This window comes from Meriones unguiculatus, chromosome 20, assembly GCF_030254825.1.
Source record: "Meriones unguiculatus strain TT.TT164.6M chromosome 20, Bangor_MerUng_6.1, whole genome shotgun sequence".
Lineage (NCBI taxonomy): Eukaryota > Metazoa > Chordata > Mammalia > Rodentia > Muridae > Meriones > Meriones unguiculatus.
The window spans coordinates 53,883,829-53,898,034 of NC_083367.1; the positions used below are offsets into that span (position 1 = coordinate 53,883,829).

Genomic DNA, 14,206 nt, shown 5'->3' on the forward strand with positions numbered 1-14,206 from the left:
GCCATTCTCATGGGTGTAAGGTGAAATCTCAGGGTTGTTTTGATTTGCATTTCCCTAATGGCTAGTTAGGTTGAGCATTTCTTTAAGTGCTTCTCTGCCATTCGGTATTCCTTTACAGAGAATTCTCTGTTTAGCTCTGTTCCCCATTTTTTAAGTGGATTACTTGCTTTGCTGCTTTTCAGCTTCTTTAGTTCTTTATATATATTGGATATGAGTCCTCTGTCAGATAAAGGGTTGGTGAAGATTCTTTCCCAATCTGTAGGCAGTCGCTTTGTTTTGATGACGGTGTCCTTTTCTTTGCAGAAGCTCTTCAGTTTCATGAGGTCCCATTTATGGATTGTTGCTCTTAGAGCCTGTGCTGTTGGTGTTCTGTTCAGGAAGTTTTCTCCTGTACCAATGAGTTCTAGGGTATTTCCCACTTTTTTTTTCAAGCCGATTTAATGTGTCTGGTTTTATGTTGAGGTCTTTGATCCACTTGGACTTCAGTTTTGTGCAGGGTGATAAGTATGGATCTATTTTCATTTTTCTACATGTAGACATCCAGTTGGACCAGCACCATTTGTTGAAGATGCTATCTTTTTTTCCATTGAATGGTTTTGGCGTCTTTGTCAAAGATCAGGTGTCCGTAAGTGTGTGGTTTATTCCTGGGTCCTCTGTTCGGTTCCTTTGATCCACCATTCTGTTTCTATGCCAGTACCATGCAGTTTTTAAAACTGTTGCTCTATAGTACAGCTTAAGATCAGGAATGGAGATACCTCCAGAAGATCTTTTATTGTAGAGGATTGTTTTAGCAATTCTGGGTTTCTTGTTATTCCATATGAAGTTGAGAATTTTTCTTTCCAGGTCTGTAAAGAATTGTGTTGGTAATTTGGTGGGCATTGCATTGAATTTGTAGATTGCTTTTGGTAAGATGTCCATTTTTACTATGTTAATCTTGCCAAGCCATGAGCATGGAAGATCTTTCCATCTTCTCATATCTTCTTCTAATTCTTTCTTCAGAGATTTGAAATTTTTTTCATACAAGTCTTTGACTTCCTTGGTTAGGGTTACTCCGAGGTACCTTTTGTCATTTGTGGCTATTGTGAAGGGTGTTGTTTCCCTAATTTCTTTCTCAGCACTTTTGTCTTTTGTATACAGGAGGGCTACTGATTTTTTTGAGTTAATTTTGTATCCGGCCACTTTGCTGAAGGTGTTTATCAGCTGTAGGAGTTCCCTGGTAGAGTTTTTGGGGTCACTCACATATACTATCATATCATCTGCAAATAGTGATAATTTGACTTCTTCCTTTCCAATTTGTATCCCCTTGATCTCCTTCAACTGTCTTATTGCTCTAACAGGGACTTCCAGCACTATGTTGAAGAGATATGGAGAGTGAGCAGCCTTGTCTTGTCCCTGATTTTAGTGGGATTGCTTTAAGTTTCTCTCCGTTCAGTTTGATGTTGTCTATAGGCTTGTTGTATATCGCCTTTACTATGTTTAGATATGTGCCTTGTATCCCTGATCTCTCCAATACTTTAAACATGAATGGATGTTGGATTTTGTCAAATGCTTTTTCAGCATCTAGGGAGATTATCATGTGGTTTTGTTCTTTCAGTTTGTTAATATGGTGGATCACATTGATGGATTTCCGTATATTGAACCACCCCTGCATACCTGGGATGAAGCCTACTTGGTCATGGCGGATAATATCTTTGATGTGTTCTTGGATTCGGTTTGCGAGTATTTTATTAAGTATTTTTGCATCAATGTTCATAAGGGAGATTGGCCTGAAATTCTCTTTCTTTGTTGAGTCTTTGTGAGGTTTAGGTACCAACGTGACTGTGGCTTCATAGAATGAGTTTGGTAATGTTCCTTCTGTTTCTATTTTGTGGAATAGTTTGAAGAGAATTGGTGTTAGCTCTTCTTTGAAGGTCTGGTAGAATTCTGCACTGAAGCCATGTGGTCCTGGGCTTTTTTTGGATGGGAGACTTTTGATGACCACTTCTATTTCTTTGGGGGATATAGGTCTATTTAGTTGATTTACCTGGGCCTGATTCAGCTTTGGTAAGTCAAATCGATCAAGAAAATTGTCCATTTCATTTAGATTTTCAAATTTTGTGGCATATAGACTTTTGAAGTAAGTCCTAATGATTGTTTGGATTTCCTCAGTGTCTGTAGTTATGTCCCCCTTTTCATTTCTGATTTTGTTGATTTGGGTGGTGTCTCTCTGCCTTTTAGTTAGCTTGGCTGAGGGTTTGTCGATCTTGTTGATTTTCTCAAAGAACCAGCTCTTGGTTTCATTGATTCTTTGAATAGTTTTATTTGTTTCTAATTGATTGATTTCAGCCCTGAGTTTGATTATTTCCAGCCGTCTACTCCTTCTTGGTGTGTCTGCTTCTTGTTTTTCTAGGGTTTTTAAGTGAGCCATTAAGATGCTTGAATGAGCTGTCTCGAATTTCTTCTTGAAGGCACTTAGTGCTGTGAACTTTCCTCTTAGCACTGCTTTCATTGTGTCCCACAAGTTTGGGTAGGTTGTGTCTTCATTTTCATTGATTTCTAGAAAGACTTTAATTTCTTTCTTTATTTCTTCCCTGACCCAGCTGTCACAAGTTGTTCAGTTTCCATGTGTGTGTAGGCTTTTTGCTATTTCTGTTATTGTTGAGGTCCAGCTTTATTCCATGGTGATCAGACAAGATACAAGGGATTATTTCAATCTTCTTGTATCTGTTGAGGCTTGCTTTGTGACCCACTATATGGTCTATTTTGGAGAAGGTTCCATGAGGTGCTGAGAAGAAGGTAAATTCTTTTGTGTTTGGGTGTAAAGTTCTGTAAATGTCTGTTAGGTCCATTTGATTCATGACCTCTGTCAGAGACATTGTTTTTTTGTTTAATTTCTGTTTTGTTGACCTGTCCTTTGTTGAGAGTGGGGTGTTGAAGTCTCCCACTATTAATGTGTGGGGATCTATATGTGCTTTAAATTTTATCAATGTTTCTTTCACAAATGTGGGTGCCCTTGTATTTGGAGCATAGATGTTCAGGATTGTGATGTCTTCCTGGTGGAATTTTCCCTTGATGAGTATGAAGTGTCCTTCCCCATCTCTTTTTATTAATTTTGGTTGAAAGTCTATTTTATCAGATATTAGAATGGCTACTCCTGCTTGCTTCTTGGGTCTGTTTGCTTGGAAAGTCGTCTTCCATCCCTTTACCCTCAGGTAATGTCTAGCTTTGTGTCTTAGGTGTGTTTCTTGTATGCAACAGATTGCTGGGTTTAGTTTACGTATCCATTCTGTTAATCTGTGTCTTTTTATTGGAGAGTTGAGTCCATTGATGTTGAGAGAGATTAATGACCAGTGGCTGTTAGATCCCTTGATTTTGATATTGGCTGTGGTCATCAGGTTGTGTGCTTGGTTGCTTTTTGTTTTACTGAAGTGAGGTTATTTATTTCCTGTGTTTTCTTGAATGTAGCTAGTTTTCCTGGGTTGTATTTTCCCTTCTAGTGTCTTCTGTAATGCTGGATTTGTTTGTAGGTATTGTTGAAATTTGTTTTTGTCATTGAATATCTTGTTTTCTCCATCTATGAGGACTGAGAGTTTTGCGGGGTATAGTAGCCTGGGCTGACATCTGTGTTCTCTTAGGGTCTGCATGATATCCATCCAGGCCCTTCTGGCTTTCATAGTCTCTGTTGAAAAGTCAGGTGTGATTCTAGTGGGTTTGCCATTATATGTTACTTGGCCCTTTTCCCTTGCAGCTTTTAGTATTTTTTCTTTGTAATGTATACTTACTGTTTTGATTATTATGTGGTGGGAGGATTTTCTTTTCTGGTCAAATTTGTTATGTGTTCTGTAGGCCTCATGTATTCTAATTGGCCTCTCCTTTAGCTTGGGGAAATTTTCTTCAATGATTTTGTTGAAAATATTTTCTGGGCCTTGGAGAAGGGAGTCTTCTTTTTCCTCTATACTTATTATTCTTAGGTTTTGTCTTTTCATATTGTCTTGGATTTCTTGAACGGTCTGTGTCAGGAATTTTTCGGATTTAACATTTTCTTTGACAGATACATCCATTTCTTCCATTGTATCTTCTACACCTGAGATTCTTTCTTCCATCTCTTATAGTCTGTTGGTTATGCTTACCTCTGTAGTTCCTGTTTTCTTCCCTAGATTCTTCCTTTCCATTATTTCTTCCATTTGTGTTTTCTTTAATTTTTCCAATTCTATCTTCAGGTCTTGAGTTGTTTTGTTTACTTCCTTCACCTGTCTGATTGTACTTTCCTGTTTTTCTTTTAGTTCCTTCAACTCTGTTTCTTTTATTTCATTTAGTGCTTTAAGCATTTCCTTTCTAAGGGCCATAAACTGTTTGGCTGCAGCTTCCTCTATTTCTTTACGGATGGCAATATTCTGTTTGAGTTTATCTTCCTCTATGTCTTTACGTATCTTGTTTGTTTCCTCTGTTATCATCTTCATGAGCATAGTTGTTAGGTCATCTTCTTGGATTTCAGTTATGCTGGGGTGTCCAAGGCTACTTGCCCCTGGGTAACTGGGTTCTAGAGATGCCATATTGCTCTGTCTTTTGTTGCTTGAGCTTTTACGCTGGCCTCTACCCATTGTGCTATCTTAGGTGTTTGGGGTTATTTTCTGGTGGTTCCTGGGGATCCTGTTGTGGAGAGAATCCCCTTTGCAGAGAGCTGGTTTTTCCTGAAGAATGTCTTCTCAGCTTTTTGGGTATAGTCCCTGGATGGCTGGTGTTTTTTCAGGAGTTGCTCACCTCAGGGATATAGACCTGAGTGTTAACTGTGGTCTTTGTTAGTCGAGAGGGTTCTCCTCTCACCCAGGGAAGTCCTGAGGGCAGCTTCCCTGTTTCTGGGTTTCTTGTAAATTTAATGATCAGCTGCTGTGATCCAGTTGGACATCAGGCGCGCATAAACTGTTTGTGCCTGTGTCTGGAGCCCAGCTGAGTGCTGGCGCCTCAGCCCCACTGGTCTGCTAGACTTTTTCTAGGGAAGGATTGGGTGATTTAGGTCAGTACAGTTTCCTTCCTTCCCTGTGGATTCTCTGGAGACACAGACTCCCAGTGTCTTTTTTTACCCTGGTGCTCACAGCTCAGTGTCCGCCAGCTGGCTTGCCGCAGAAGCTGCCTGTGCCTGGAGCACAGCTGAGTGATGGCGGATCAGTCTCCGCCAGGTGCGCAGAAACTGCCTGTGTCTGCCTTTGCGGCCTTTGGGAGCCTTGGTGCCTCCCTAAGCTGGATAATTTTCCGGGGACCTTTTCAGACTGGGGGTGTCTGCTGAGTGCTCTGAGATCAGACCAGCCGTTTCCCTCCCTGTGTGTTTGCACCGGACAGTGAAACTCATTCGTTGGTGCCATGGTGCCCACAGTTCTATCTCAGGCGGCGAATCAGGCACGCAGGCAGGCAGGGCTCTGTGCTGGAGCCTGGATCCCCGGCTCTGGCTCCGGGCTGGGTCCTGGCGTGCCCGTGGAACCCGAGTCTTTTCCAGGGGATGTCTGGGTGACCTAAGGCCTTTCCCAGTCGTTTCCTGTACCCTGGGGTTATCTCTAGACTGAAAATTCCAGTCTCTGATAGTGTGGTGAGCATGGTTCAGAATGAGAGTCCTCCCGGCGCCGCCATCTTGCCCCTCCCAGAAAGTATTCTTAATCACTGATCCATCTCTCCAGCTCTATATATTTGTTCTAATGCCAACTTGTTTTTTTATTAATATGCCTCTTTAGTATGTCTTAAATTGCATAGTATAATAATTCCAGCTTTGTCAGTTTTGGTGCAGATTTGATTTGGCAGATTGATGACTTTTGTATCCCAACATAAAGCTGAGGATTTTTTTTCTAGTGCCGTAAAAAACAAAACAAAACCCTGTAATTTTATTAAGCATTGCATAAAACTCATTTTTGGTAATATAGACATTTTAATAATCAAATTTTAAACATAACTTACCTAAGGAAAACAACTTTTAAGAACAAAGAATTATCCTATATATGATTTCTTAAGTTTCCATTCATCATGGGTGAGAAGGAATGACAAGGCAAAGCATTTCCCCTAATGGTAGCCAAGAAAGGGGGGGGGGAGTGTCCATGCTAAGCAGATCTCTCCATTCCCCTCTTCTCTGCCATCTAGGCTCTATGCTGATAGAGCTTTATGGTAGTTTCCCCTCCTAATCACCTGTGCAAATGTCATCAGACACCGGGGTGCGCTTTACTAATCTAGACACTTCTCAGTCCAAAAAATTGTTGACAAAGTCAGCATCACAGGAGGACTTCTCAATTTTCTGTGATTTCTTGAGCTTCTCACAGCAGGGGCTTTGTAACATGCATTGTGTCCGCCTTCCACTCTCCTGCTTAAACTTACTCCCAGTTCTTCTCTGGTTGGCTTTCTTAATTGTAGCTATTGTGAATAGAATTGCTTTAGGGAGCTTCTTCAAGTTTTTATTTTTAAAATCCATTATAAAAAAAATCTGCCAATTTTATGTATTGATTTTGCATCATTCTATAATTTTATTGCTTTTACTAGTCTCTTTTAATAGTCTTTTGGTAGAGAGTTTAGAATGAGTTTTTATTCATGTCCAACAGTAGTGCATTATTTTTGTTAGTAAATTTGATTCGTTTTTAGTATAAGTTGTATGTTGGGAGACTTGCATAGTGGCTTTAAACCACTGGGATCAGAGACTTAGAAACATTATAAACAAATAGCCCTTTAAAAGAAAAAAAATCTGAGCATATTTTGCATCCTCCCCCCCAAGGTTTTAGAAGTGTGTTCAATTGTATTGGGTATTGTTAGATACATGCATGTGAATGAGAAATGAATATTAATATAAGTATCAATTTATGCATCATATCCTGTTGAACTCTTTAGTTAGTCAAAATTAATTTAAATTTATTTTATTTTTACTAATCAGAACAATGATGTTGATACTTAGTAGCAATGATAGTGGCTTTCTTATTTCTTTAAAAAGTTGTAGCATATCTAAAGAGCTTGTAAATGTAATTTTTTTTCAATAATGAATTTATTCACTTTATACCTTCCCTCCTCACTTCCCAGACCTTCCTTCTCTCCTCTCCTCCCTCTTCCTATGCTCCCTTCCCTTTTTTCTCAGAGAAAGGGAGCCCTCCCATGAGTTCAACCCACCTTGGTTTTATCAAGTAGGGCTGACTGTATCTTCTATTGAGGCTAGACAAGGCTGTCCAGTAAGGGGGAAAGGATCCAAAGGCAGGCATCAAAGTCAGAGGCAGCCCCTGCTCCTGATGTTAGATGCCCCACAGGAGAACCATGGTTTGCATCTGTTACATATGGGGTGGGGCTTAGGTCCATCCGACAGCCACTCTGGTTGGTGGTTCATTCTTTGTGAGTCCCCCGTGCATCCAGGGTAGTTGATTCTGTGGGTTTTTTTATGGTGTCCTTGACCCCTCTTGCTCCTACAGTCCTTCCTTCCCTTTCATCCACAGGATTCCCAGAGCTCTGCCTAATGTTTGGCTGTGGGTCTTTGCATCTGCTTCTATCAGCTGCTGGATGAAGCCACTCAGATGACTGTTATGCTAGCCGCCTGTCTGCAAGAATAGCAAAATATTATTAATAGTGTCAGTGTTGCTCTCTCTCTCTCTCTCTCTCTCTCTCTCTCTCGGCATGAGACTCAGGTTGGGCCATTCATTGGTTGCCTGGGTCTAAGGCTTTGTGTGTGGGTTGGCATCCCTATTTCACCACTACAAGAGGTGACCACTTCAGGCTCATGTCCCCCACTGCTAGGAGTCCCAGCTGAGGTCACCACCACCACAGACTGCCAGGAGCCTTCTCCTTCCCAGAGACAGGTCCTCCTGCCCACCGATTTTCATTCCCTCTCCCTGCTCTACCCCGCTTCCTCCATACCTGATACTTACCCATTTCCCTCCCCACTCTCTTTTCTACCCAGTTTCCTCTCTGCATCTACCTCAGATGTCTATTTTATTTCCTCTTCTGAGTGAGTTTCAAGCCTCCTCCTTAGAGCCCTCCTTGGCTTCTTTGGATCTGTGGAGTATAGGACGGTTATCCTGTACTTTGTGGCTAATATTCACTTATAAGTAAGTATGTACCATGCTTGTCTTATTGGGTATGGGTTACCTCACTCAGGATGATACTTTCTATTTCTTTCCATTTGCCAGTAAATTGCATGATGCCTGCAAATTTCATGATTTCCATGTTTTTAAAAGCTGAGTAGTATTCCATTGTGTAAATGTACCATAATTTCTGTATCCATTTTTTTGGTTAAGGGACATCTAGGTTGTTAGCAGATTCTGGCTATTACAAATAAGGCTGCTATGAACATAGCTGAGCAAATGTCCTTGTGGTATGTTGGAGCCTGTTTTGTGTATACGTCCAGGAGTTTTATAGCTGGGTCTTGAGATAGAACCATTGCCAGTTTTCTCAAAAAGCATCTGATTAATTTCCAAAGTGGTTGTACAATTTTACACTCCCATAAGCAATGGATGAGTGTTGCTCTTGATCCACATCCTCTCCAGTATGTGCGTTCACTTGAGTTTTTGATCTTAGCCACTCTGATGGGTGGAAGATTGAATCTCAAGAGTTGTTTTGATTTGCATTTTCCCTGATGACAATGAAGAGTTCTTTAAGTGCTTCTCAGCCATTAGAGATTTTTCTTTTGAGAATTCTCCGTTTAGCTCTTTACGGAGCTAAATTGGGTTTTTTGGTTTGCTGGTGTTTAATTAAATTCTTTATATATTTTGGGCATTAGCCCTCTGCCAGATGTAGGGTTGGTGAAAATCTTTTCCAATTCTGTATACTGCTGTTGTCTTTTCTATTAAATGTGACCTTTGCATTACAAAGGCTTCTCAGTTTCATGAGGTCCTATTTATTAATTGTTGCTCTTAGTGCCTGAGCTGTTGATCTGTATAGGAAGTTGTTTTCTGTACCAATGCCTTCAAGGCTCTTCCCCACTTTCTCTTGTGATATATTTAGTCTATCCGGTTTTATGTTGAGGTCTTTGATCTATTTGGACTTGAGTTTTGTGTAGGGTGATAAACATGGATCTATTTGCATTCTTTGACATGCAAACTTCCAGTTAGACCACAACCATTTGTTGAAGATGCTTTCTTTTATTCCATTGTATGGTTTTTGCTTCTTTGCCAAAAATCAAGTATCTGTAGGTGTGTGGGTTTATTTTGGGGTCTTTTGTTCGATTCCATTATTATTACTATTGCTCTATAGTACAGCTTGAAATTAGGAATGGTCATATTTCCAGAAGTTTTGGGTTGTTTTGTTTTGTTTTAATTTTTATTGTACAGGATTGTTTTAACTATTCTGGGTTTTTTGTTTTTCCATGTGAAGTTAAGAATTCTTCTTTTAATGTTTATAAAGAACTGTTTTAGAATTTTGATGGGAATTTCAGTGAATCTGTAGATTGCTTTTGGTAAGATGGACATTTTTACATTGTTAAACCTACTGATCCATGAGCATTGAAGATCTTTCCACATTCTAATATCTTCTTCAATTTTTTCTACCGAGAGTTGAAGTTCTTGTCATACAGGTCCTTCACTTGCTTGATTAGATTTCCACCAGATTATTTTATATTTGTGGCTATTGTAAAGAGTGTTGTTCCCCTACTGTCTTTATCAGCCCATCTAGCGTTTGTATAAAGGAAGGGCTGCTGAATAATATTATTTTTTTTGGTAGTTAATTTTGTATCTGTCCACTTTGCTGAGGGAGTTTAAGAGCTATAAGAGTTCTCTGGTAGAACTTTTGGGGTTACTTATATATACTGTCATATCATCTGTGAATAGTGATACTTTTACTTCTTTTTTTTTTTTTTAATTTATATCTCCTTGATCTTTAGTTGTATTTTTGCTCTAGCTAGAACTTCAAGTACTATATTGAAGAGATAGAGAGAAAACGGGCAGCTTGTCTTGTGCCTGCTTTTAGTAGAATTGATTCAAGTCTCACTCCATTTAATTTGATGTTGGCTGTTGTCTTGCTGCATATTGCCGTTATTGTATTTGGGTATGTGCCTTGTATACCTGATCTCTCCAAGTCCTTAAACATGCACCGGTTTTGGAATTTGACACAGGCTTTTCAGCATGTAATGAGGTGATCAAGTGGTATTTTTTTCTTTCAGTTTGTTTATATGATAGATTACATTGATGGATTTTTGTATATTGAACCTTCCTTGCATTCCTGGGATGAAGCATACTTAATCATGGAGGATGATGTTTTTTATTTGTTCTTGGTTTCAGTTTGCGAATATTTTATTGAGAATTTTTGCATCAATAAGGGAAATTGGTCTGAAATTCTCTTTCTTTGTTGAGTCTTTGTGTTCCTATTTTTCTCCCTGAATTTTCTATCTCTGGGATCCCTTCAGTTTGTTTTCTTCTCATTTTCAGCTTTTAAAACGTTTTATTCCTTTCCTTCACCTGTTTGATTGTAATTTCCTATATTAATTTAAGGAATTTTTTTCATTTCCTTTTAAAAGGCCTTTATCATCTTAAGATTGGATTTAAGATTATTTTCTTGTGCTTCAGCTGTTTTAGAATATCCTGGGCTTCCTATAGTAAGATAGCTTGGTTCTGCTAGTGACATACTTCCCTAGCTCTTGTTACTTGTATTCTTTTTTTTTATTATTATTTTTATTTTTATTTTTAGTATTAGTTACATTTTATTAACTCTGTATCCCAGCTTTATCCCACTCCCTCATTCCCTCCCAATCCCACCCTTCCTCCCTCCTCTCCTCCCTCCCCCTTTCCAAGTCCACTGCTTATATTCTTTTGCTGGGCTTTTGCCACCTTTTTGTCCTTGGTGTTGGCTGGCCTCAGGTAATACAGGTAGAGCTATAGGTCAGGAAACCCATCGCTGGGGAGCAGATGTGTTTTGGAAGGAGCAGTGGCCCGGGGATCGGGTGGCCGGTCTTACGATGACAGCAGGCCCCTAGGGATGCAGGCATAGCTGTGAGCATGGAGATGAAGTGCCCAGGGGACAAGACATAGCTTACTGTGCTGGGCTTGCTCAGGGGAACCCAGCAGGCAGGCGTCTGAGGCATAAGGGGTCTCATCTGTCTGTCCGTGGGCCAGAATGTCTCCAGGAATGCAGGCTGAACTGTGGGCCTGCAGTGGAGTGGAGTGTAGATTTTAGTCTTGCTGCAGACCTGGTTAGTCAGAATGGGTATTAGCAAGTAGCAACAGCAGTCCTATTTTTTGTTGATTGGTTGGCTGGCTGCCTCTCTTTGTCCTATTTTTTGTTGTTTTTGTGGTTGCTCTAACAGACACGGACAGGCAGGTGAGTTTGAAGCATTTAAAATGTGAAATCCATTCCATTAGTAAATCTAAGTTTTTCACACTCATATACATACACATACACTCTGGCCTTTGATGGAAGGAGTTAAATAATTTATTTAAAATCACACTGCTACTTAGTAATATTCTGAAGATTATTTTTAAATCTTTTTCAAATATGTCTTGTCTTTGAGTACATTGAGACAGTTTTGGTTATTTAAGAGTTCTCAATTGTTTTCTAATTATTTCTGCCTGAGCTTTCACTCTCTTACTGATTTTAATGATTTTATGTGAATCACTTTTTTTTTTTGACAAGTCGGAAAGCAAGTCTAAGATTCAGATTCATAAATATCCTGCTTTAGGACAGAACAGTTCCCTCTGACAGTTTAAAAACACTGGAGAAGCCACACGTAACCAAACCTCCGGCAGAATACAGGGAATCGGGGGAGTTAATACGACCTGGAGAGGACAGGGGTTCCACAAGGACCAAATATATCTGGGCACAGGGGTCTTTTAATGAGACTGTTTCTCCAAACAAGGACCAAGTATGGATGCAACTTAGAGCCCCTGCTCAGATGTAGCCCTTGGTAGCTCAGTATCCAAGTGGGTACCCTAATAAGGGGAACAGGGTTTGTTTCTGACATGAACTCGATGGCGGGCTCTTTGACATCCCCTCCTCCCCCCTCCCGGTCCCAGGGAGGAGCAGCCTTGCTAGGCCACAGAGGAGGACTTTACAGCCAGTCCTGAAGACACCAGCTAACCAGTATCAGATGTAAGGGGCGGAGGTTCTCCCTTATCAGTGGACTTGGAAAGGGGCAGGGAGGAGATGAGGGTGGGAGGGTGGGATTGGGAGGGAAAGAGGGAGTAGGATACAGCAGGGATACAAAGTTAGTAAACTGTAACTAATATTAAAAAAATAAAAATAAAAAATAAAAAAAGAAAGAAAGTAAAAAAAAAATACATTGGAGAGATGGCTCACACGTTTCTTTCTTTCTTTTTTTTTTTTCTGCTTTTATATATAAATTCCATTCCCAGCACCTAAGCTGGATGGATACAACCATCTATACCTACAGCACTGGAGGATCCCTGCACACAGTGGCATACACACAGACACATAGAAGAAAAAGGAACTGGATTAGCTGAAAACAAATGAGTAAAATATTTCAAAATTTATAACCTAATCTCAATTTTCAGTATGAATACTCTGACAGGCAGTGTTTGGTTAATACGTTAATGGATTTGAGTCTTCTAATTTTAGTTTCATGACACATGGCTGTGTCGCTACTTCTGTTATGCCAGTATATATTTAGGGCTAATTTGGAGTTATTTCTGACAGATGAACCAATGCTATCCTCCCTGATCATTTGAATTTTCAAGCATGTCCATTTAAATTAATCAAAGTCAAAATAAAAAAATTAGATATGTTTATAGAGACCCAATATCTGGTAATGACTTCTGTTGAATCCTCTAGACAAAAAACCAAAACAAAATGAAAAATAAATGCATGTAAGAAAAAGAGTTGCTAAACAAGAAATGATGGATTCATTAATGGAAAAAATTATAACTTGAAATAGTAACCATTATTTTTCTTTGTTGCAGTAAAATATATATATATATAAGTTGATAAGTCATACCAAAATTACTAGTAATGCTTTGTCATATTTTATTTTGGTATGCTTTACATTATGTTACTTGTTATAATAGAGCATTTCAATTGTGGAGAATGAAAATGTCATATAAAATGCTGGCTCATAACAACAGCCATCTTGAGATTATACTAGTTAAATAAAATATCTTTAAATATTTCTGATAGTTTATATGCATAGGTACATGAAGATGAACTTTATATTTTTAACAACTGATGGATTCATGTTAATTCTTTCATGTTAACTCAAAATGCTGATTTTGTTTTTTCTGAACTCATTGGGAAAGGTTTTTCTTCACCCTTCTAAGGGATTTTGATTTACTCTAGAATTGTGTTGATCTTTTCTTTGAATTTACCCTGAAATACATACTAACTGTTAAATGTTTCTATCAGTTCAATTTTTTTGAATGATTGTCAGATTTTTCTCCATGTGAATATTAATGAGCACCACATACTGTCTTTATTGGTTTTTACTACTGTCTCATTTCATTACTAAAGCATGCAAGGTAATCAATTTAAAAGAGGAAAGGTTTATGTTGGCTTGTGATTTCACTATATATTTCATGGGCATGATTGTTTCTGTGTCTTTGGTCTGTGTTTGGTAAAAATGGTTATTTCTGATGCTGTGGTAAGGCAGAACTGGGGATTGGATGATAAATCAAAAGTGTTCATCTTATGTTGGCTTGAAAGCAAAAAGAAAAACATGATCAGAGTTCTGCTTTCTTCTGGAGCGTATGCCCTGTGATCTAACAGCCTCACTGGGCACACATCTCACTTGCTATTGCTGCAGATTGATCCCTTAACTCTTAGGCCTTTGGGGAATGTTTAAGGTCATAACTATAGCACTTCTACTACAGGCCCCTAAGGCTCTTACCCACATCACCATGCAAAATGTGTTCTCTAGTCTACACTAATCTAATGTTTAACCATGTCAGCAATGTTCAGAAGATCATGTCCACATTCTCCTTATACTTGCAAGCAGTCTCAGCTGTGCATACTTGTAAAGATAAAAACAGTAAGTTATAGCTCTAGAATATAATCATAAACATTCCCATTATGAAAGGCAAATAATGGAAAAAATATAGGGGATGAGACTATGATACAAATCATACCAACTTTTTATATAGACTGATCTTAATTTTATATGGTGTGAGTATAAACATAATAAATGATGTTTTCAAGAGAAAAATGTACAAGCTACACTCCAAGTTTCATAGAATACATTTCTTAGCATGTAAATAAGTGTGCAGGTCTTCAATGAATAAGTCATGTTGTTCAATTTTAACTTGCCTTTATCCTGTGTTTTTTAAATAGATGTTGCTATATT

General features: G+C 38.9%; 1 protein-coding gene across 2 annotated transcripts in view; it reads left to right on the forward strand.

Annotated features, from left to right (window-relative positions):
* Ascc3 (activating signal cointegrator 1 complex subunit 3) overlaps positions 1-14,206 on the forward strand; it is a 312,592-nt gene that overhangs the window by 117,240 nt on the left and 181,146 nt on the right. The window lies entirely within an intron of this gene.